The following is a 21,653-nucleotide window of genomic DNA, read 5'->3' as shown; positions in this document are numbered from 1 at the left end:
GACCCGAACCAAGGCTGACGGCTGACAGACTCGGTGTCAGCGACTCCCGCTGGAGGAAAGGGGATCGGGCCATCCTTAGGAGTGGATACCACAGGGCCTGCCTGAAAAGAAGGGTGTTGCCTAGACCTCTCTGAAGAATCTTCCTCCTCCTGCAAGAGCGCTGCTCTGCGCTTATGCGGTGGAGATCGTGACGACGATGATCTGGAAGTACACGCCGCTCCCGAGGACTCGCACGGTTGCCGGTGCTGCGAAACCCGGCGGGAATCGCGGTCGGGGTCGCGCTGGCGCTCGCGCGATGGTAAAATTGCGGGTTCGCGCGTGGGCGAGTGGGCGCGCGTGGTTGTAGGGGAGAGCGCTGGCGGCCGGGAGAACAACGGCGTGCAGGGGAGCAATGACGCGTTGGCGAGCGATGGCGCGTAGGCCGAGAAGGCGATTGGCTGCGCACAGGAGAGTTAGCACGTGGGCGTGCAGGAGACCTTCGGCGATCCGATGTGAGGGCGCGGGCGCGTTGGAGAGCGCTTTCGCGCAGGCGAAGCATCGCGCGGGCACGCGGGAGATCGCTGATGCGTAGTGGCGTGGTCGGGAGCTATCAGTTGGGCTGCATGACCAGAAGGTGAAGTGGCGCGTAGGGGCGAACGCTTGCGGGCTTGCACTGGAGACTTCTCGTGGGCACAGAGGCTCGACCAGGTCTAGAAGAGCGCACAGGAGAGTGCGCGCGGTGGCAAGCAGGCAAAGGCTAGTGCGTGGGTGGGGTCTGCGGGCGCGTAGGAGATCAACGGCGAGGATGCAAAGGAACAGCCTCCTTGCCTGCACCCAGATCCGGAGTTCGTGGGCGTGCGGGCGAACGTTGGCGCGCAGATGTGCGCTGGCGAGCAGGTGATTGTGGGCGCGCAGATGTGCGCTGGCGCACAGGAGATCCCTGACGAGCAGGGAAGCGCTGACGCGTAGGAGAGCACTGGCGGGCAGGAGATCTACGGCGAGAAGATGTGGTGCGTGAAGAGTCTGAAGGGTCCACAGCAGGAGAGTGCTTGCGTGCAAGAGAACGTGGGCACGTAGGTAACACCTGGCGCTTAAGGGACTTAGTCTCAGTGGGAGGCAAGCCCTTATGCCCCGAAGGGACCGGTGACCGTTGGAAAACGGGGTGCGTAGGCGCCCACAGCGCATCTGCGTCCGCAAACGGAGAAGGAAGGCTGGCAGGTGTCGGAGATTGCGAACGATCTGCGGAGAGGTCTAACGATGCAGCTGTAACGGTCTGCTCACGTCGAGGAGGCTCCTCTGCGGGGGACGTTGAAGGCGAAGAACCAAAGAGGAACCTCCTAACCCCCTTGTAAGGGGAAGGAAGGCCTCGACGGCGAAGAGGAGGGCGAGCCTTATGGCGAAGATGACCTCGAGGGGCAGCAACACCATCGTCGGTCCTCCGCAGAGGAGTCTCCATCAGTCAGCTCCCCGGCGTGGGGGGGGGGAATCACCCGCAGAAGAGACCATTGGACTCAGCTCCTCCCTCGAAGGATGTTCGGAGGGAGGAACTGAGCCTTCAGCAACATACGCAACAACAGCAGGGGTTTGGCCCGACCCGTCGGAAGCCTCTACCACAACAACGTCGACAATAGACAGAGGATCTACCTCTGCTATTACCGGCGAGACCTTAAGCCCCAAGGAAGCCCAAAGCTGCAAAAGATCATTGTTAGACACAGAATCATCAACATCAAAATCCTCCCCCGGAGGTGGAAGAGGAGGAGCTGCCTCGCTATGGGAGGCAACTCCCTCTCCCGAACCCCGCGGTTGGTCAACAACAAAAAGGCCTACGCTACCACTCGACAGCCCCTCGCGAGTGACCGATCGAGTGGGATCTTCGCAGGATGCCAGAAAACTTTCAATCAATCAATCAATCTTCAGAGGAGGTTCGGGCAACGGAAGAAGAGTCTTTGGAACTTTCCTTCTTCAAGGCAGCCCTTGAAGGAGAAAGGTCACGCTTAGACTTTTTCTTACGTCGCCGGGAAAACCTCTCCCACTGGGAGGTAGACCACTCCCTGCACTCACTACAAGTTTTATTCCTTTCACACCGTTAACCTCGGCAGTATGGACATAATGAGTGAGGGTCGGTCTCGACCGCCGACATGAACGTTCCACAAGGGCGTTCGGGAAGTCCAGGGCACTTCCGCATGATGGATGGAGGCCAACTTCTAAGCACACAAGCTGTAAGAAAAAGCAAACAAATTAAGGCTGTCAAAAAAGCGAGGGTGAGACAGACAGGTCTGATCATCACCCGAACCAAAAGTGAAGTGAATCAGTTCACCGGTGTGTGAGGGGGGAGGGGTAGCTACCCCCTCACTAACTAGCGAGAGGGTAGTTAACCCTCGTTAAAAATTTAATGGTTCGGCATTTCAGCTATGCCGAAAGTAATACCTCATGTAAATAGAGTGGTTTATATTTCGGTTACGGAACAATTAACATTTTAGGCCAATTTTTTTTTCTAATAGGTTTAGAAAACCAAGTAAAGCGGAGGAGGTCACACAATGTCTCTTCTCTTCCGAGCCGAAACGCAAAGTGGCTTGTGTTGGCTACTGCATGTACAAGCAAGGTGGTGGGACTACCTACCGCTAGCCCCCACCCAACTAACTAATAGTAGAGTAACACCTCGCTAGGAGCCTTTGTATATCAGCGGCCAGTTCCTCCTGTGTGGATTTAAACAGGGACGTCAACTAACGGCATTAATACATACAGGTGGCCGCTATCATACATACACCCTTAGTTACAGTGCGTTGAATACCATAATTAGAAAGCTATGGTCTTGCTCTAGGTATCGTTATCAGTTAAGTTCAAAACACCTTTAAGTATACCGTGTACCATTCAAATTGTATATTGTAATTAACAATTTTAAACTTTGTTGTCTCTGCCAGTCATCAAAATAAAAAGAAAAGTTACTGCAATCAAAACCGAGTAATAGTAATGCAATGCTGTAGCTTTAGTTTGCCAGGACTGGGGTGTCATCATGAAGTCCTGGGTAGCCTTTGTATATCAGTGGTCAGTTCAATTAACCTACACTTTCCCCCTAACCTAATGTACAAGCTGTGTCCCTACCTACTTACCTAACAGGGGGAAGGGTGGTTCGTCCCCTACGACCTGCCCCCCTTAGACTGCCGTATGCTAAGACAGCCGTCATCATACACACAGTCCTGGCAAACTAAAGCTCCAGTATTGCATTACCAAAGGCTCCTAACTCTAAAACTATGGATTACCACCAGAAATCATTATATAAAAAGTTCAAAACACTACAAAACATGATAAAAAAACAGACTCATATTCAACAATCCACATATAGCACTATTTTATAATATTACGAAACTAAGAGTTATGCAGAAATCTTAAAACTAGCCTGGTCTTGAGAACAAATTATTCAAGAAACTTTTCAATTGAAAAATATTAATTTAAATATTTTGATAAAATAAATGTTTCTATGGGGAGATACTATTATCCTAGACAACGTAATTATAGATATTTATTATTAAATGTTCAAAAGTCGGTGAAGTCCAATCTAACCGTGTTCGAAAATCGTAATTTTTCATTACATTGCCCTGTAATACACTACAATAATACCGAAAATTTATCACTTATCATATTTTAAATTATAAAACATAATAAAAATAATGATATAATGAATAATCATTTAATTAAAACACTAAATACTTACATTTCCACGGGTTTGTTTACAAGCAAGTTTGGGGTAGCTTCAAAAACTTGAGTCAAGTTCTTCTTCTGTTAGAAACTATTCTTGAATTTTCTAACTCGTAATTCTGTACCTTTTCTTTTTATTATCTCTAGTATAATAAAATTATATATCCTTGGTTTTCTTCTTTATTCTTGTGGCGAAATTTCACCGGTTTATACAAAATAGCCCGATGTACTGGGCAGATCACAATGTCTGAAGTCTCACTTCACAAAACCATCGGGAAAGTAAATAGAATATGGCTATATTTTAACAAATTTTATTACAAAAATAATAATCTAATACGAGAAACATGAAAAATTAACCCTTACTTGACATACAAGAACATGTGCGTGACCAAAAAAGTATGTCCGCATCGGACTCAAGATTTTAGCAAAATTAATTGAAAATTTATAAAGTTATCTCGATAAACCTCTTACCGAGACCTTTAGACGTACTTAACACAATAACATTGATCCCCTGGCACAAGGATCGACAAAACATTAACAGATACAAACTTTACAATAACTCTATCAAGACCTACATGGAAACCGACCTGGGTACACTAGGGGTGGGGAGAGAGAACAATTAGATAGGACTTACTGTGATTGGGGACGTCGGATCAAAGAGACAGAGCAAGCCTTGCAACCTCCGACGTCACCTTTTTGGCGCAATTTTTCCTGAACCTAAATTTCTAGATTGGATTTTTTTATCATGTTACAATGAAATGACGTTATTTTTCTTTCTCTTAAAACACAAGTGGTTGATTTCTTTAGTCTCAGCGCCTCCCCTATCAGGCGGTTTCTCTTTTTGGTTCTAAACATTCCCGTCTTGAACTACATTCATTCGCCCGCGAGTTCTCTCCTCTCCCTCCAATTTGACGTAATCGTAGACGGAGTCAAATGGCGGGAATTTCGATTGATCAGGTCGAAAATTCCCGACATCCTCCACGCCCCAAAATAAGGAGCGATGAAACGTCGGTCAATTGGATGGAGCTGGACTCGGGGTGGGGGGAGTGACTTACTCAGAGACTCTGTTAGGCTCGCTGCGTAGCGTTCCGCAACGACTCGAACAGAGTACGCACAATATACAATACAGCAATGTTACCCCGGGGTAATAAACACAATCAATAATATACATAGTCATACAACAGTTCAAATTAGGCAATGGGCCTAGCAATCCTAATGCACTCGTGTATAATACACATAAGGAACAGCAGAAATCAGTGATAATGTACACACATTTTACAACACATTTTACAAAATTCAAATGGCAAGCAAGTAGGCAATGGGCTTAAAACATACAGAAAATGGCAATGGAAATGCATACATTACAATTCAAATGCAAAGGCAATTAGGCAATGGGCCTAAAACAAACAGAAAATGGCAATGGAAATGCATACATTACAATTCAAATGCAAAGGCAATTAGGCAATGGGCCTAAGACAATCAGAAAATGGCAGAAATGCATACATAACAATTCAAGTTCAGTCTGTCTCAACTCACAATAATCGAGACTTATATAGCGCTGCTACATGCAGGCTGTTACTTAATGGAATACAAGAGGGAGGGGTTGGTTCTGTGCAACGCTCGGTCTGTACGCACGAGAGACCATCCCGTCCCCGTTCTCCACCCCCTGCGCACTTCCAACTTCCGCAGATTCATGCACACCTCACAAACTCCACCCTCCCTACCTTCCAAATAGGACACGCCCCCTTTTTCACTCATTGTTTACAGCTACGTTTTATACGTCGTCACCTTTCAGCAGACAGTCCATTAGTTCTCGCTGTTTCGCGGCAGCCCTTCTCAATGGGCGTGCAGAACGTCCTTGTGCGTTCGTCTGCTCTGATTCAGTATCATTTTCATTTTCACTTCTTTCACTAACTGCATAGTTCTCACCTTTCTCGTCGCTGTCGTCCATTCCTGTGGCTGGTTGTTGAGTTGTCGTAGCTGTTGCCATACCCTGGTAGTCCCCAGACGTCTCCGCTATCCCTGGCATTCCGGCTGTCGAACTGTACGCGCCCTCTTCTCCGTCATCGCCGTCTTCTCCTCCATCGTCATCCTCAGAGGGGGCTATTTCTAGGGGAACCAGGTGGCTGACAGCTCGCAGCGACTCAACACCCTCAAACAACACTTTAGCCGAACGTACGACTCCGTCGTCGTCAGGATACGTCTCCACGACACGTCCCACAGGCCATGTCGCTCTTTTCTTATTCTCCTGCTTAACTAGCACGATGTCTCCGGGGTGCAGCTTGGAGGGTTCCCCGGGCCGACAGTCGTGCCGGGCTCTCAAGGCACTCAAGTATTCCCTTCTCCATCGTTCTCTAAACGTTCTTAGTGAATCTGTCAATCTTATGTAACGATCACGTAGCTTCCGAGAGGTGAAGGTTGCGTTGAGATGGTCGTCCGGTAAGATTGGTGCCATGAGGTGGACTTGGTGTCCTCTTATCAAATGGGAGGGGGTGAGGACTTCATCCTCGCGCTCGTCACCGCTGTACATAAGCGGCCGATTATTCACCACTGCTTCTGCTTCTTTCACGAGGGTTAGCACGTGGGCGTCCGGCAGGTACTTCTTTCCGAGGGCTATCTGGAGGGTCCGTTTCGTTACTCCTATCAAACGCTCGAAGAACCCACCTTTCCAAGGTGCACGGGGCGTCTGAAACCGCCACTTTATGCCAGTTTTCCTCAGGAACTGCTGGACTTCATCTTCTTCGTATAGTCCCTGCAGGAGGTGGCTGGCAGCCTTGAAGGTTTGATGGTTATCGGACATGATGAGCTGTGGGGCACCATGGGTGGCACTAAACCGTCTTAGTGCCAACACGAATTCTTCTGCTTCCAAAGAGGGACAAAAGTCAAGGTACACAGCTCTGCTAGCCATGCAGGTTATGATAAGTATATATCCTGGCCGCGTTTCTGTATGAATGGCTGCTGTGTGGTCCACTCCGACCGCTGTGAAGGGTTTTGTGAGGGTGATCCTTTCCTTTGGCAGAGGGGGTGGTGGTGGCTGTCTCGTTAGAGGCTGGAAGGCTAGCTTGCATTCAGGGCATTGCCGCACGGTTCGCTTCGCAATGGAACGTAGACCCGCCACCCAACATTTCTGTCGAAAGATACCTATTAGAGTATTCACCCCACAATGCAAATGTAACTGATGTAAATAATCTAAATACATCCTAACTAAATGCCCTTTGGCTGGCAAGAGAATTAACTAATTAGTTTCTCCTACATGGGAAACTCGTCCCCTGGTGCAGATGAGATTATCTACTAAAACTAAATTAAATTGTCTGACAAAATTAGCAACTTCACGAGGGGGTCTGACTTCGCCCTCTAAGTAGGAATAAACAGTAAGCAAAAAATGTTTTTGCTCTAATTGGACAACAATACTGAACGGATGCCGTTCTATCTTAGCAAACTTTAAAACTAGTCTGGCTACTCTCAATAAGAATTGGAACCCTACTTCCCTTTTCAGGATGTCCCAAATCTCGCCTGGGGGGGTAGGACACATCTCCTCACTTAACTCCTGTACCGCCGCTACTACGTGAGTTTGATGTAGTGGATCTTCCTCCTTATAAGGAACAGGCTTTCCCGTGGTCCTGAGGAATTCTGGACCGTTCCTCCACAGGGAGTTAGCTTGCAATTGTCGAGCCGTTGCGCCTCGGGATAGGATATCGGCAGGGTTCTGATGACTAGGGACATGGTTCAGACTGAAACTACAACCCTGCTGAAAAAAAATAATCTCCGCCACTCTGTTAGAAACAAATACATTTTTATTAGATCGGGCATCGGGAGATGCTACCCATGCCAACGTTACCTTACTGCCGGTCCACATTACTATTTCCCGTGGCTCGATCAGTTCCTTGAGTGTTCTTGCTAGTCTGCTGCCTAACAACAAGGCCAGTAGCTCTAACTTAGGGATCGTCAGTTTGCTCATCCCTTTCGGAGTGATCCTGGTTTTACTGGTAACCAAACTTACCCGATTGCATTCGTCCCTAGTATATGCCACTGCTCCATATGCCTTACTGCTGGCATCGGTGAACACATGAAGTTCTAAACCCCTTCTTCCTATCGATCTTTGAAAGGTGATGTCGCTCACCGCTTTCAAATCATTCAACAATTCACTTGCCTGTTTAGCCCTTTCTTCTCCTAACACATCATCCCAACCTACATTATCCTCCCATAGTTGTTGAAGGAAAAGTTTTCCCCTTACAAATAATGGGCTTATCAAACCTATCAGATCATAAATGGAGACTAATAGGGAAAGTACCCTACGCTTCGTAGGCACCCATCCCTCCCCCAACTCACAGATCCCTTTACTTTCTTTCACGCACAATCTGTCCATGTCCCGGGCCCATCGCAGCCCGAGCACGTTCACACTCAAAGGCTCACTCCACTGTTTCTCGCTATCGAAGGCCAAGTGATTGCTTGCCCACCCTTCTAAGGGCATACCCGCCCCTTTTAAGATGTTATGAACAGACTCATGCTCTTGCCTCATATGGTCTAAATCCTCAAACGTGGCTAGATAGTTATCGACATAAAAGGATTTTACTAAATCTGGGCGCCCTTCCTCTTTAAAATGACAATCTAATATCTGTTGTAGCAAAAATGGACTAGCTGTGATGCCGAACACCACGACTCTAAAGGCGAAGGTAAGCGCTCGACCAGCTGCCTCGCGCCACAGAAATCGTGTGTATTTGGCATCACGAGGATCTAACAAAACACGATGGAATGCTTTACTTATGTCGGCTAACATGGCATATCGGTTCAACCTAAACCTTATAATTAAACTATATGCTACCTCTACCAAATTGGGCCCAGGTAAGAGACATTCATTCAATGACTTGCAACCCTTTGACTTTGCCGAGGCATTGAACACGATTCTAAGGGGGGTGGTATGGCTGTCTTTCTTAACACCAAAGTGTGGCATGTAATAACCTTCCACTACGGGACTTTTCACCTCTGATATAAAACCTGCTTCGATATATTTATCTATCACTCCCTGATATTGTTCAAAATATTTCCTATCCTTTCTGAATTTGGTCTGCAACGACTCTAACTGCGCCACAGCGTTACGATAATTTGTTTCTGGCCTAGCATCCGACCCGAATGGTAGGCTAACCTGATATCCCTCAGGTTTCCTTACAACGCTTTGCGATACCTTTCGCATGGCCTCGGCCTCGCGAACAGTGTATTGCTCAGATGGGGCGATGCCAACACGGTCTAATCGCCACCACTCATCTACATCATACAGATATGGCTCGTCCGTGATTCTGCACACTCTCAAAGTTCTTACTTGTTCGACCTTTTCCCCTTGGAACAGCCACTGTGGCACCTTCCCGTACGGGGACATACCATTATGCGTCAAGAAAAGATTTATCCCATCTACTTTTTCAACACCTATGATAAAATAGCTAAAATAATCAGCCCCAACTAAAATTTGAACATTCTTCATGGTATCTGATTGGTTTGCTGGATCGGCTAACGTGACTCCCTTGGTCAACAGATGCTGTCGGACCTTTACATAACCCACGTTATGTATCGGGACGTCCACGTGTTCATGTGCCACCAACTTCATACGGACGATTCTTTTCCCCATTTCAACCCTGCAACTTACTACATCGTATTGTCCGCTTATTTCCTCGGAACCAAACGGAGCTATATTCAAGGATACTCTTCCTACCACCGGTAGGCCTAATTGACGGGCAATTTTTGCTGAGATGAAGCTCCTCTGGCTTCCTGAGTCGAGAAATAGGCGGACTCGCTTACTACCTTGCTTTTGTTGAATACCTGCCATGGTTGTTGGCAAGATAGTGCATGGGAGGTCCACCTCAGACCTCTGCGCGATCTTTGCGTTTGTGCATGGTTTAGATTTTACTTTAACTTTGGATGGACGGGGGGCAGTTTGGTTCTGCGCAGGCGTCGCATTTACTACGGGGCGGGACGTTGTTGATTGACTATTACTACTATGACTAGGGATTGATTGCGGTCTACCCGCATCGCAAATTGCAGTGTGGTGCTTAGCATTACAGTTTCTACAGGAATTTGAAACGGGATATTTATCGCTACGATGGCCTGATTTCGTGCAATTAAAACAAAGACCGCTTTTTAGCAAAATGCGACGTCTAGCAGCTACGTCAGTCACTTGGCGACATCCGTTAGGCGGATGCCGTTCGCTACAAAATGGGCAGGAATTATGGTGGATGGGATGGGTTTTCGGTCTTACACTACTGTCTGGTCTTTTGTCACTCTCAAGACTGTCGCCTCTCTGCAACGCATCGTCTTATAACATTCTCACAATAAAATCTATTGCCTCGAAAAACTCGTCCAACGTGTAGTCGCATTTTCTCAAATGCTCTACCACTTTGCGGTAGAGCTTTCCCTCTGACAGTTTTTGATTAATGAGGCTCATGACCATGCCCTGGCCTATGTCATTGGTACTCAGTCTTTTGATTTGTTCAATAATGATGGTCAACTCAAAACGGAACCTTTTGAGTTCTACTGGGTTTAGTGACGGCACAAAGATGTTGGCTAATTTACGGTGCAGAATCACGAGTGTCTGGTGCACGTTGCCATACTGCTTATCTAATAGGTCTAATGCTACACTATAGTTCGCGACGGTTACACTTAAAGATTTGATGATCCTAAGCGGCTCTTTGCCCAACGTCCCCAATAAATACGTGAATTTAGACACTTCGTCTAAATCAGCTCTTCGATCCACGTGGATCGTGAATAGTTCACGGTACGATGCGTACTCTTGCACTTCCCCTTCAAACGTGGGGAGAGGCAGCGGCTTCAACCTGGGGAGGGCAACATTCCCCGTTGAAGGGCCTTTCACTTTATCTATTCTATTATACAATAGGGTGGAAGCACGTATCGCTTCACCTAACATATGCCTAATTCGGGCTTCGATATTAGATTCTAATTTAACGCGCTGGCTTTTGTATAGCTCTTTAAGCTGTCGGACCTCTGCCTGCAACTCCGTTACCAAGTTCTGGTAAACGGACTCGGAGTAGGTCTCTATCAGCGCCCTTTGCGTTTCGCTTAGTAAGTCTTCCAGTAGGCCCATCGACGCCTCGATATGAACGATCGTGGACACAGCCATCTTGATTAACTTTACTTTACGTTTGGGGGGGGGGGGGTTTGGCAAGGCAAGGAAAGAAAGGTAACTTTACGTTAGGAAGGGACTCAAAGAAACTGACCCACGTGGGCGATCGCACATCAGGACGTAGACGAACCTTTAATTGTTACTTCTCTCCCACCCTTAAAAGCTCATATTCTAATTAGTCCCGTCCGGCTCTGGGAAGCACTTGTGATCCGGTTCGAAGGACCAAATGTGGCGAAATTTCACCGGTTTATACAAAATAGCCCGATGTACTGGGCAGATCACAATGTCTGAAGTCTCACTTCACAAAACCATCAGGAAAGTAAATAGAATATGGCTATATTTTAACAAATTTTATTACAAAAATAATAATCTAATACGAGAAACATGAAAAATTAACCCTTACTTGACATACAAGAACATGTGCGTGACCAAAAAAGTATGTCCGCATCGGACTCAAGATTTTAGCAAAATTAATTGAAAATTTATAAAGTTATCTCGATAAACCTCTTACCGAGACCTTTAGACGTACTTAACACAATAACATTGATCCCCTGGCACAAGGATCGACAAAACATTAACAGATACAAACTTTACAATAACTCTATCAAGACCTACATGGAAACCGACCTGGGTACACTAGGGGTGGGGAGAGAGAACAATTAGATAGGACTTACTGTGATTGGGGACGTCGGATCAAAGAGACAGAGCAAGCCTTGCAACCTCCGACGTCACCTTTTTGGCGCAATTTTTCCTGAACCTAAATTTCTAGATTGGATTTTTTTATCATGTTACAATGAAATGACGTTATTTTTCTTTCTCTTAAAACACAAGTGGTTGATTTCTTTAGTCTCAGCGCCTCCCCTATCAGGCGGTTTCTCTTTTTGGTTCTAAACATTCCCGTCTTGAACTACATTCATTCGCCCGCGAGTTCTCTCCTCTCCCTCCAATTTGACGTAATCGTAGACGGAGTCAAATGGCGGGAATTTCGATTGATCAGGTCGAAAATTCCCGACAATTCTGATTCTTTTATTTTCTTCTCTCTTCTTTTTCCACATTTGATAAATATATTCTTTTCTTTTTTCTATTCCTTCTTTCCTAAACAGCACGTTTCCTATTATCCTTTTTTTTTTTTCTTCTTCATGCGACTGTTTTAATTCCAATATTTTTCTTCTCTCGTCGCTGAGGTCTGGACAGTCAAGAATGAGATGGGCGAGGTCTTCATTTATTATTTTATATGCAATTAGTTTAGAGTAGTTGACCCTGTGCATCCCTGTTTTATCCCACTCGTTACTTCAAAGTCTTTTTCTAATTCATATCCTATGTTTATTTTGTGAACCCGACTTGCGTTTCTTACATCTCCATAATTCTCTCAAGGTGTTCTTCTATTTCATCTTTCATGAGGGCCATAAATATTTTGTATGAAGCATTTGTAAGGGCAATTGGTCATAAATCTTTTGCTGTGGGTTTCTTTACCTTTTTATCATTTTTGTTTTAGACTTTTTTTCCACTCTTCGGGCTTATTCTTTTCCTCTCCTTCATTTTTTTTAGGCACTTTGTAATGATTTCCAAACATTTGCTATAGTTTTGTATAATTCTGGTTTCAGTTCATCTGGACCTGTTGTCGTTTTTTCGTTTTTCTTAAAAATGTCTTAACATTCTCTGTTAAGTTGGGAAAATTCATTAGTGCTATTTTTCTTTTTAATGGTGCTATCATACCCACGTGCTCTCTTATTTCTATAGGGAATGAGTGTCCAAATGAATTTTCTTCTTTTTCTATATAACTTTGTCTTTCTTCGCTATTCCAAACCTCTTTCATGTTTTCCCCTCAGAACCTATCTATTTGTTCCTCTGCTACTTCTTTTATTAGTTTTTCTCCATTTTCGTCATATACTTGTATTTCTTCTTACTTTTCCCTTCTTAGTTTGTCAATATTTTTTAATATTTCGTTCCTATCCTTCCTTACGTCATTAGCCTTTTTCTTTTCATTTTCCCTGGTTCCTGGTTCCTGGTTCCTTATTGCTCACTCCGCAAAATAAGTTTGGGGGCACTCTATCTCTTTTTAGATAGGTGCAAAGCTTCTAAGCTTATTCTTATTATTAAGTTTATATCATCTGTGCCTTAAATAAATTAATATCATAATGAGGTTCACAATCTTTACTTTTATTCCCTTATTCTTTGAAATTGGATACGATAACACCTTGCTATCATCAGTTTTGGCAACCTGTTGTGGTAATCAGTTTGGGCTTCCTAAACTCTTCTTTTATATTCATTGCCCTATCTATAAATGCAGCCAGATCCCTGCCAGGATTTTTTAGCATACCTAAACTTATTTCTACATTCTTTAGCTGTTCTAACTTTGGGCATAAAAATAAATGTTCGGTGGTGTCTTCTTCCTCTTTGCATAGATCACACAAATTGTCATCATATTTTCCCCTGAAATTTGCTTTTAAGTTGAGCATATTTAATCTTGCTTTCATCACAAGGGATGCCTTATCCAGATACATTTCTCTGATATAAGGCATAGGGCCATTTCCTTTAATAAATCTTAATTTTTTCATTATTTTCTTTTTTTCTTCAATAGTTTCTTCTATTTTTTCTATAATTCTTTTCTTGATTTCTTTTTTCAGGGTCCTTTTCCCCCAACTTCTTATTTCTTCCACTTCCATCCCATATTTACTGCAGATTTCTTCTACGCTCTTGCTCCAGCACTTCCCATACGGGTTCTTCAACTGATCCTCAATTATCTCTCTTACTAGTCTTTTTTCCTCGGAGTTTATGATGTTATGGAAGAGCATTAACTTCTTATATTCTATTCTGCAGGACACCGGCCATATTCCTGTTTCTGCAAGTATGCCCCAATATGGAGTACTCGCAGGTAGTTCATACATATTTCTTATTATCTTGTATTGGAGGTTTTCTAGATCTTTCATATCTTTGTCCCTAATTACACTCCAGGTCTCCACGTTGGCAAATATTGTTGGTACAACTACTGTTTCATATATTTTCTTTCTGACTTCCAATGCCATCTTTCCAACTTTTCTCGTATCCCCATATTTTCTTATTTCTTGGGTCATATATGCAACCCTCTGGGTTTTTTTTACTGATACTCAATTCTTTGTTTCCCTTCTCTGTATACCATTCACCCAGATACTTATATTCCTTAACTAAACTTACTTTTCCGTTCTTCACTTTTGTTTCAATCTCCACCTCTTTCTCTTTCTTTCTTTTGTTAATTCTTAATACACCAGATTTTTTGGGGTTGTTGTTTATAGTGAATTTCTTTAGGGTCTCTAGGCTATGACAGTTACTTATGGCACTTTCGATACCATCTTTCCTTCCTGATGGAAACATTATATCATCTACATATACAAGTGATTCAATTTCAATATTTCTTATCAATGTGATATTTTTTCTGCTAATGCTATTAACTTTGTCAGTTGCTATACTGCATAGCTTGGGTCCATATATAGTTCCTTGTCTAACATTTCCTTCAATCGTTATATCTTCTGTTGTACCTGCTGGGCAGTTGATGGCTGCTCTACCTTTTTCATTTATTTTTTTAACTATCAATGCTTCTTTCCATCCTATCATTTTTCCCATTTCTTTTATGCAGTCCTTGTACGCATCACAGAACCATACGTATGTCGACCCTCCCAAATAGGCGTTATAGTCTATTACTGCATTTAGTGTAAGCAGATGATCGGCCGTAGATCTTCCTTCAATGCCTCCACACTGGAATCGACCCACATTGCATCCAGGTTCAGGTTCAGGTTCTGGGGTGAGGCATAGCCTTTACAACGGCGCCTCTAGCGCTTATCTTCTTGTACTGTTTTGTCTTTTCTTCCACATTATGTTCAATACTTCTTTTTTTCTTTTCTATATTTGTTTCACTAAATAAAAATAATCCTACTATTTTCTTTGGGTCTTCCTCGTATGGTTGCTGTAGCTCAATTACTCCATTCCTTTCTTTTCTATATTTATGGCAAAATAACAAAAAATGTATCAAATCTTCCTCCTCCTTTTCACAAAAATTACAGTTTACATTCCCTCCATTGTGTCTATTTATAATATTTAGTTTTAACGTATTAGTTCTTGCTCTAAAAAATATCACTGAAGAAAATGTATTGTCATAAATTAACTCTTCTTTAATTTCTTTCTTCCACGTTCTATATATTTCTAAGCTCACTTTACTTTCTATTTCTTCTTTCCACTTTTCAGTATCCCACTCTCTGGTTTCCGTTTTTATTTCTGCCTTGTTCATTCTTCTTATTTGTCTTATACCTAAACTTAATTCTTCCAAATACTTTACAGGTTGTTTCCACCATCTTCCTTCTTTTTCTTGAATATCCTGAATAATTATTTTCAGTATTTCCTTCTTTCCATTCAGGGTACGATTTAAGTACTGCAGCTTCCCATCCATCACCCTTGCTTTCATAGAAGATGCACCTATCTCCCCTCTTAGAGCAGTATTAGCCGTGCTTTTAGTGGCACCTAAAATCTTCCTGTATACCCCATTCTCTATTCTTTGTAGTTTCTCTATTTCAGTTTCTGTTAGATTTATAACATTTGTTCCATACAAAATAGATGGTAAAGCAATACTTTTCCAGAACGTTTTATCTATCATCACTTTATTGCAACTTTTCTCTATAACTCTATATGTTAGATTAGCTAATTTTTGTGCCTTTTCTATCATTACCCTTTTCTGAGTTTTAAATATATTCCTACTATTGTCTAGCTTTATTCCTAAGTATGTCAAACTTTCTACTACATTGATTCCCTCTATGTTATCTGGCTTTTCTTTCATATTGTAAATCATAATATTACTCTTCTCTTTATTAATTTCCAACCCACATTTTTTACTAGTTTCTACTAATATCTGAATGTTACGCTTAGCATTATGTATATCCTGTGCAATTATTAAGGCATCATCTGCAAAAAATAATGATTCTATCTTTATTAATTGATTTCTGAAACCGTTTCCTTCCTCTTCTATTTTCTTCATGACAATATACGTAATCAGTTTAAAAAGTGAAGTTGATCCTGTGCAACCTTGTTTAATTCCACTTGTAACCTCCATTTCTTGTTCTATACCTTCTCCGAAGTCAATGCCCGTAGTATCTCCTTGATAAATATTTGCAATTGCACTTATGATTTTGGTGTTAATTTTATATTCTTTTAAAACTTCTATTAATACCTCCCTTTTTACAGAGTCAAATGCTTTGCTAAAATCTATCGCAGTTACTATTAGAGGTTTCTTGTTACTATAGCTCTCTTCCACACAATACTGTAATATAAAGATATTGTCCTCTATCCTGCCTCCACCTGTAAATCCTGCTTGACATTCATTGTCTTCTTCATTCATTCTTATGTGGTTTTCTATTTCCTCTTTCATCATCATCATGAATATTTTATAAGAAATATTTAATAGAGCTATGGGTCTTAAGTCTTTTGCCATTGGCCTTCTTTTCTTTTCAATCACCTTTGTTCTTGACTTCTTCCACATATTTGGTTTTTCTTTTTCGTCCAACTCATTTTGATAACATTTCTGTAAGGTTTCAAGACATATTTTGCTTTTTCCTAGTGCCTTATATAGTTCGGGTTTTAGGCCATCTGGTCCTGCCGCTTTTTTTGCCTTTAATTTTCCCAGGCAATTCTTTACTTTTTCTGTTGTGATTTTTGGATTTTTCATTGGTTTTATTTTCCCTTTTGTCACCATTACAAGGTCATAGTGTTCCCTAAGTATGTCCGGGATATTATATTCACCTATTCTTGTTGTATCTTCCTGATGTGCTATTTCATTTTCATATTCTATCTGTTTTTCTTCATTCCAAACTGAGTCTATTTTATTCTTGTTTACAATATATAGTTTTCCAGTATTTGATTAATTCCTCTTTTGTTTCTTCCTTATTTAGCTTATTTCCTTGTTCTCCATAAAGTTGTATAACTTTGCCATGGTCTTTCTGTCTGTTCCTTATTCTATCAATATTCTCCCAGAGTTTTTTATTTTTATCCATTTTTATTTCTTCTGTTACCTTTTTTTCAAACCTAGTAATTTCCTTCTTTATCATTTCTTGCACTTCCCTCTTCTTTTGATCATATCTCTCTTCTAATACATTTTTTACTTCGATGTTGGATTCATTTCTTTTCTTTCTGTTTAAATCCTTCCTTTCCTTTATGCCTTTTCTTATTTCATCGTTCATCCAGGGTTGCTCATGTACCTTTTCTTCATCAAGAACTTTCCTTTTATATACTCTTGCCAATTTTTCTTCTGCAGCCTCTTTTATTATCAGATCCATTCCTTCTATTCTGTCTATTTGTCTATCTCTTACAATTTCCTCTACTCTTGTTGTTTATTCTCTTAAACTATTTTCATCTGTCCTAAAGTATTTTACTTCCTCCCATCTTCCTTTATTAAAATTTTTGTTCTGTTCACTCATGAATTCCTTTACGACCGGCGTTCTCTCTTGGTTTGGTATCGAAAACTGGGAAGAAAAGTAAAATAGGTTTCAGTTTTTCAATTTGTTTTTCGTTTTTTAAATACATATTTATGCTTTGTGAGAGTTTCCATACTTTTAAAAAGTTTTTATATAAATTTTAGTTGTATTTTAATTTATCTTACGTCTTGATATGGGAAAATACAATACGGAATATGAAATGTTAATACATATGCTGGCACTATTTAGGCTAACCGAACACAGTCCATTTTGTGTATTGTTATGCAGTTTACAGTATATTATCATAACTTTATTCATCATTATATGATAAATATATTCATTATAATACTATATATAATATATTTAATTAAAATAATTACTCTATTATAGTATCTTAATAAATTTATGCTACATTATATTATTTACATATAAAGGACATTACATTTTTTATCGTTCAATCTCCATCCATATGGTAGAACAATCAACCAAATCATCATTATTTTGATTAAATGTGCGTTATATAATATGTATAAATGACCAATATTACATTAAAATGCGATTTATAATCCTTATATAAGGATTTAGTTATTTCAGTACAATAGGAAACATTTGTGTTGATACGTATATCCATAATCATATAAAACACATATTCGTAAAGTAGACATTAATGTATTTGCTGTCCTTCATACATTATTATATGTCTAAGATATTTCAAACAGGTTCCATAAGTCACCATAATGCTATTTTCATTCTTGCCCAAAAATAAAACGAATTGTGACCCTACTTTTCTCTTCTAAATCATCTCATTTACTTCACTATCAAGGCTCATATATTCAGTTCTTAATTAGGTAAAAAATCGGCTGTTTTCCTTTAATGATTCAAGGTCAAGTTTTGCTATTATTCTTTTTTTTTTATCAGTTTTTGTTTCGCAAATCAACCATTTCTTTCGTTTTACTCCCACTTCACTGTCTGATTGTGATGTTAGCAGATTCTTTTAAGATTTCATCTTATTTTACAATGAATATTCGAATCTATTTCTACTTCATCAGGAAACATTAAAACCACAAATCTGTTTCAGCAAGCTATAACAATCCTTTTTACTAGTGTTAGCTTAGTTTTTCAGTGTCATATCTGGGAATGTGTGAGGAAGGTTTGCATTACTTTTCATGATCTTCAACTTGGTGTCTCAAGTGTCGAGACCAAAGTTTGTTGTCGCTTCGTATATCAGGTCTCAGTCTTCATATGTCATCTGAGTAGTGACTTTTTACATTATCTATTCATTGCTAAGAGGTCAATTTATCTGCAATATTTTCCACAAAGATGTCCAAGTATATTCTGGTATATCTGTTTTCAAGCAGTGTTTCCCCATTATCAGCTCATTAGGAAAAAATAACTACTTCCTGATAGGGAGTGCCATGCTCTCTCCCAGAATGTAGAAACCACTTTCCTCCATCGGTTTTTTTCGAATCCAGTCCGTTTTCTTTCAGTGAATACATATATCCAGGCCATATTTTAAAAGAACTGACAAAAGCTTCTCTAAATTGCCATCCAAGTTCAATTTTGTTAAACTTTCCTCTGGATTTATCAACTTAATCTTATTTACTTAGATACTTCGCACCCTTCTCCCACTTGAAAAGGCTGCACTGGACCAAGGGACATTTCTACCATCTGAGAGTTCACTAAAGGCCAATCATCTTTCTCCCTTTAATTCTCCCTTGTTGAAAACCTCTGAGTTAAATAATTTTACAAGTAAAGAACTAATTGTTTTTATAATATACATTCACATAATATATAGGTAAATATGTTGTTACTCTACTGGTAACAATGCCGAGTCTGTCTAAAAGACTGTACAATAATAAGATTTTATATATAATAAGGGCGACAAAAACTAAAAGAAAATTAAATTAATTTATATTTTCACAAGACTTATTATGTAGAAGTTGAAGTTTTCTTATTAAAACTTCCAATTAATTTAAATTTTTACAAGACTATTTTTGTAGAAATTAAATTTTATCAAAATTTTCAAATCTCCACTTAAAACAAGACTGCAAAAGCATAACCAATAGAATAAAGTAAAGAAAATAACCAACTCCTGTAGGAGCAAATTACGAAATTACCTCTAGAATTAAATTATACCTTTGCAGTTACACAGACTATGAATCTACTCTTGTAAACAAAATACCAACTTCCAAAGATTGAACTATAGCAGCAAGAATAACCAAATACAAACAAAATTTCAATAAAATTATGCTAAGATGATTTCATGAAAGTACAAAAAAGAAATAAATATCAAGAGAATACTTAATATAACACACGCCCTCCCCCCCCCCCTCTAAGAGGAGACAGAACATTGTAGATCCAAGTAACAAACTGATAGAATAGAATTTTTGTATAGAAGCAAAAGTAAACATCTGGAAACATGTCAGCAATGGGGCTTAATCTTACGTTTGATATGCAATACCCCCAATGTTATAAGGACCATAAGGTTAACCTTTATCTTTTTAATTTTATTACAAAAGACAATGGATTACGGTCAGAAAAACTAAACAGATTGATTACCTATATGTTTTATTTACAAGAGAAAAATGATTTATATATGAATAAATTTTTTTCAAGATAATGAAGGAGAGCCCAAGCCGCCTCCTCCACTGTGATCTAGGAACTGAGGCTTCAGTTAACTTTAATTCTGGGGTAGTAAATCAGTCATCAGTCTGCATCAAAAGCTGCTCCTACAGCCACATCACTAACTTCTACTTTGAGATAAACAGCTTGTCTGATTCAGATAGCCTTCAACAAAGAAGACTTTAGATTCAATAGCTGCAAATGCACATTGACAATCTTCTGTCCACTGGAGTCAATCTTAGGGCTGGCGAGATTAATCATTGGTACAGCTAGCTCAAAAGTTCGGATTTATAAAATCCGAGCCATAGAGGGTTGAGAGTAGGCAATTCTTTGATAAATTTAACCATCATACTTGGGTGCAATCATTCCGCTCCCAACATCCATAACCCAAGTTAAGACTTTCCCAATGGTAGTGTTCTGCCAGTTTTCTGCCACGTCTTGTAGGTGAAGTAACAGGTCTCACGATCTTTTAATGTACTTTCCAAGTATAGTCGTGGACCAGTGTCAATGAAAACATATCTCATCTGAAACAGAACATTAAAAGATTGAAGTTTCAACAGCATTTATCATTTCAAAGGGAATAACAATCTTGAAGCCTTCCTACATTTACTGTCAAGGGTACTTTTATAATTTTAATAAAACTTAGTTAAAAATTTGGCATTTGCAACATATGAACATTTTTATCAAAGGATTAGTGTCTTTAATGGAGGCAGAGTTTGACTTACGATAAACTTTCGAGATTTAAGACTAAACTGGTTTTTTTTGGTAGAGGGTGCAGGGTGAGGCCCACGAGTTGGTCACTGTTCTGCCAACTCATTCTGGATAAGAAACTACTTCCCGTTCCACAGCTTCCTGCTAGTAAGGAGGTAATCTGGATCTCCAACAGACTGGATTAGTCGCAGGTGTCAATACCACAAGTGAAGCAACAGCTGATGGTAGAGGTACATCTGGAAAAGTAATAAATATCAGCAAAGCTTTTTCAAGCTGGGAATTTTATGCATTAAATGTCCTGCAAGATTATAGTGCTAGATATACAAAGTTAACCATCTATGGCAGGAAGAGTTATCACCTGTAATCATAGTAGCCATGTTTAACTATCTGAATTTTCACAATTATTCCATCGAATTTCTAGAGATTAACATGAACTGACTTATGGCTCTGAAGTCTACCAGGTGTGCAATATAATAATTACTTTCCACTAAGGTTTAAAGGAATACCTCGTCAAATTTGCTCAAACACTCAATTCTCTTTACTTTTCAAATGTGTCAGCCCGATCTGATTTGACCCCCATCAAAATACTAGAGTATGAACATGTTCTACACATTTAATTTTCTGCCTTTCAAACGCTACGAAAATTACATCTATAGTATTCAGTGGTTAACTTGTAAGCCTTACAAGCTAACCTCAGAGATTCATTAGGGCAAAGTTGAACAGTTAAGACTGAATAGGTAGTTCACCCCTTACACTTCAAAACACTTTAGTAAAGGGGGTCACTATTCACTGGGGAACTACAAAATAAACAAATAAATTAACCACAAACTCATATACCAGACCACCACATCTCACAGACACAAACGAAACAATAGAATACAATACAAAATAAACAACTCTTGGTGGAACAACTTACGAAATACTAAAGATACTTAATGAGTAATCCTTGACAGTTACACAGCACCAGAGAATCTGTCCTCGAAAAAAATTCTAACTTTCAAAGAAGACTAAACTTCACCCCAACAAGGAGAACTAAATACAAACAAAATCACAGTTCAAACAAGGATTACAGAGTAAATGTT

General features: G+C 40.5%; 1 protein-coding gene and 1 long non-coding RNA gene across 5 annotated transcripts in view; both read right to left on the bottom strand.

Moving 5' to 3' along the window:
* Positions 1-21,653, bottom strand: part of LOC137649722 (uncharacterized) — a 211,772-nt gene that overhangs the window by 160,594 nt on the left and 29,525 nt on the right. The window contains exon 1 of one of the 4 annotated variants that reach the window (XM_068382678.1): positions 4,310-4,330. The exons of 1 other annotated variant lie outside the window; for it this stretch is intronic. The gene's annotated coding sequence lies outside the window, so the exon portion shown is untranslated. Of the gene's footprint in view, positions 1-3,691; positions 3,833-4,309; positions 4,331-21,653 lie in introns of those variants that run through there. 2 more of the 4 variants (XM_068382677.1, XM_068382679.1) reach the window with 2 other exon arrangements.
* LOC137649721 (uncharacterized) lies at positions 19,803-21,531 on the bottom strand. Its single transcript, XR_011045838.1, has 3 exons — positions 21,488-21,531; positions 20,586-20,807; positions 19,803-20,384 (listed from the first exon to the last, which is right to left on the bottom strand). It is a non-coding gene; the product is annotated as an uncharacterized lncRNA (long non-coding RNA).

This window comes from Palaemon carinicauda, chromosome 11 (genome assembly GCF_036898095.1).
Source record: "Palaemon carinicauda isolate YSFRI2023 chromosome 11, ASM3689809v2, whole genome shotgun sequence".
Taxonomy (NCBI): domain Eukaryota; kingdom Metazoa; phylum Arthropoda; class Malacostraca; order Decapoda; family Palaemonidae; genus Palaemon; species Palaemon carinicauda.
The sequence above is the reverse complement of the archived record's forward strand: the minus strand, read 5'-3'. Positions and strand labels throughout refer to the sequence as shown.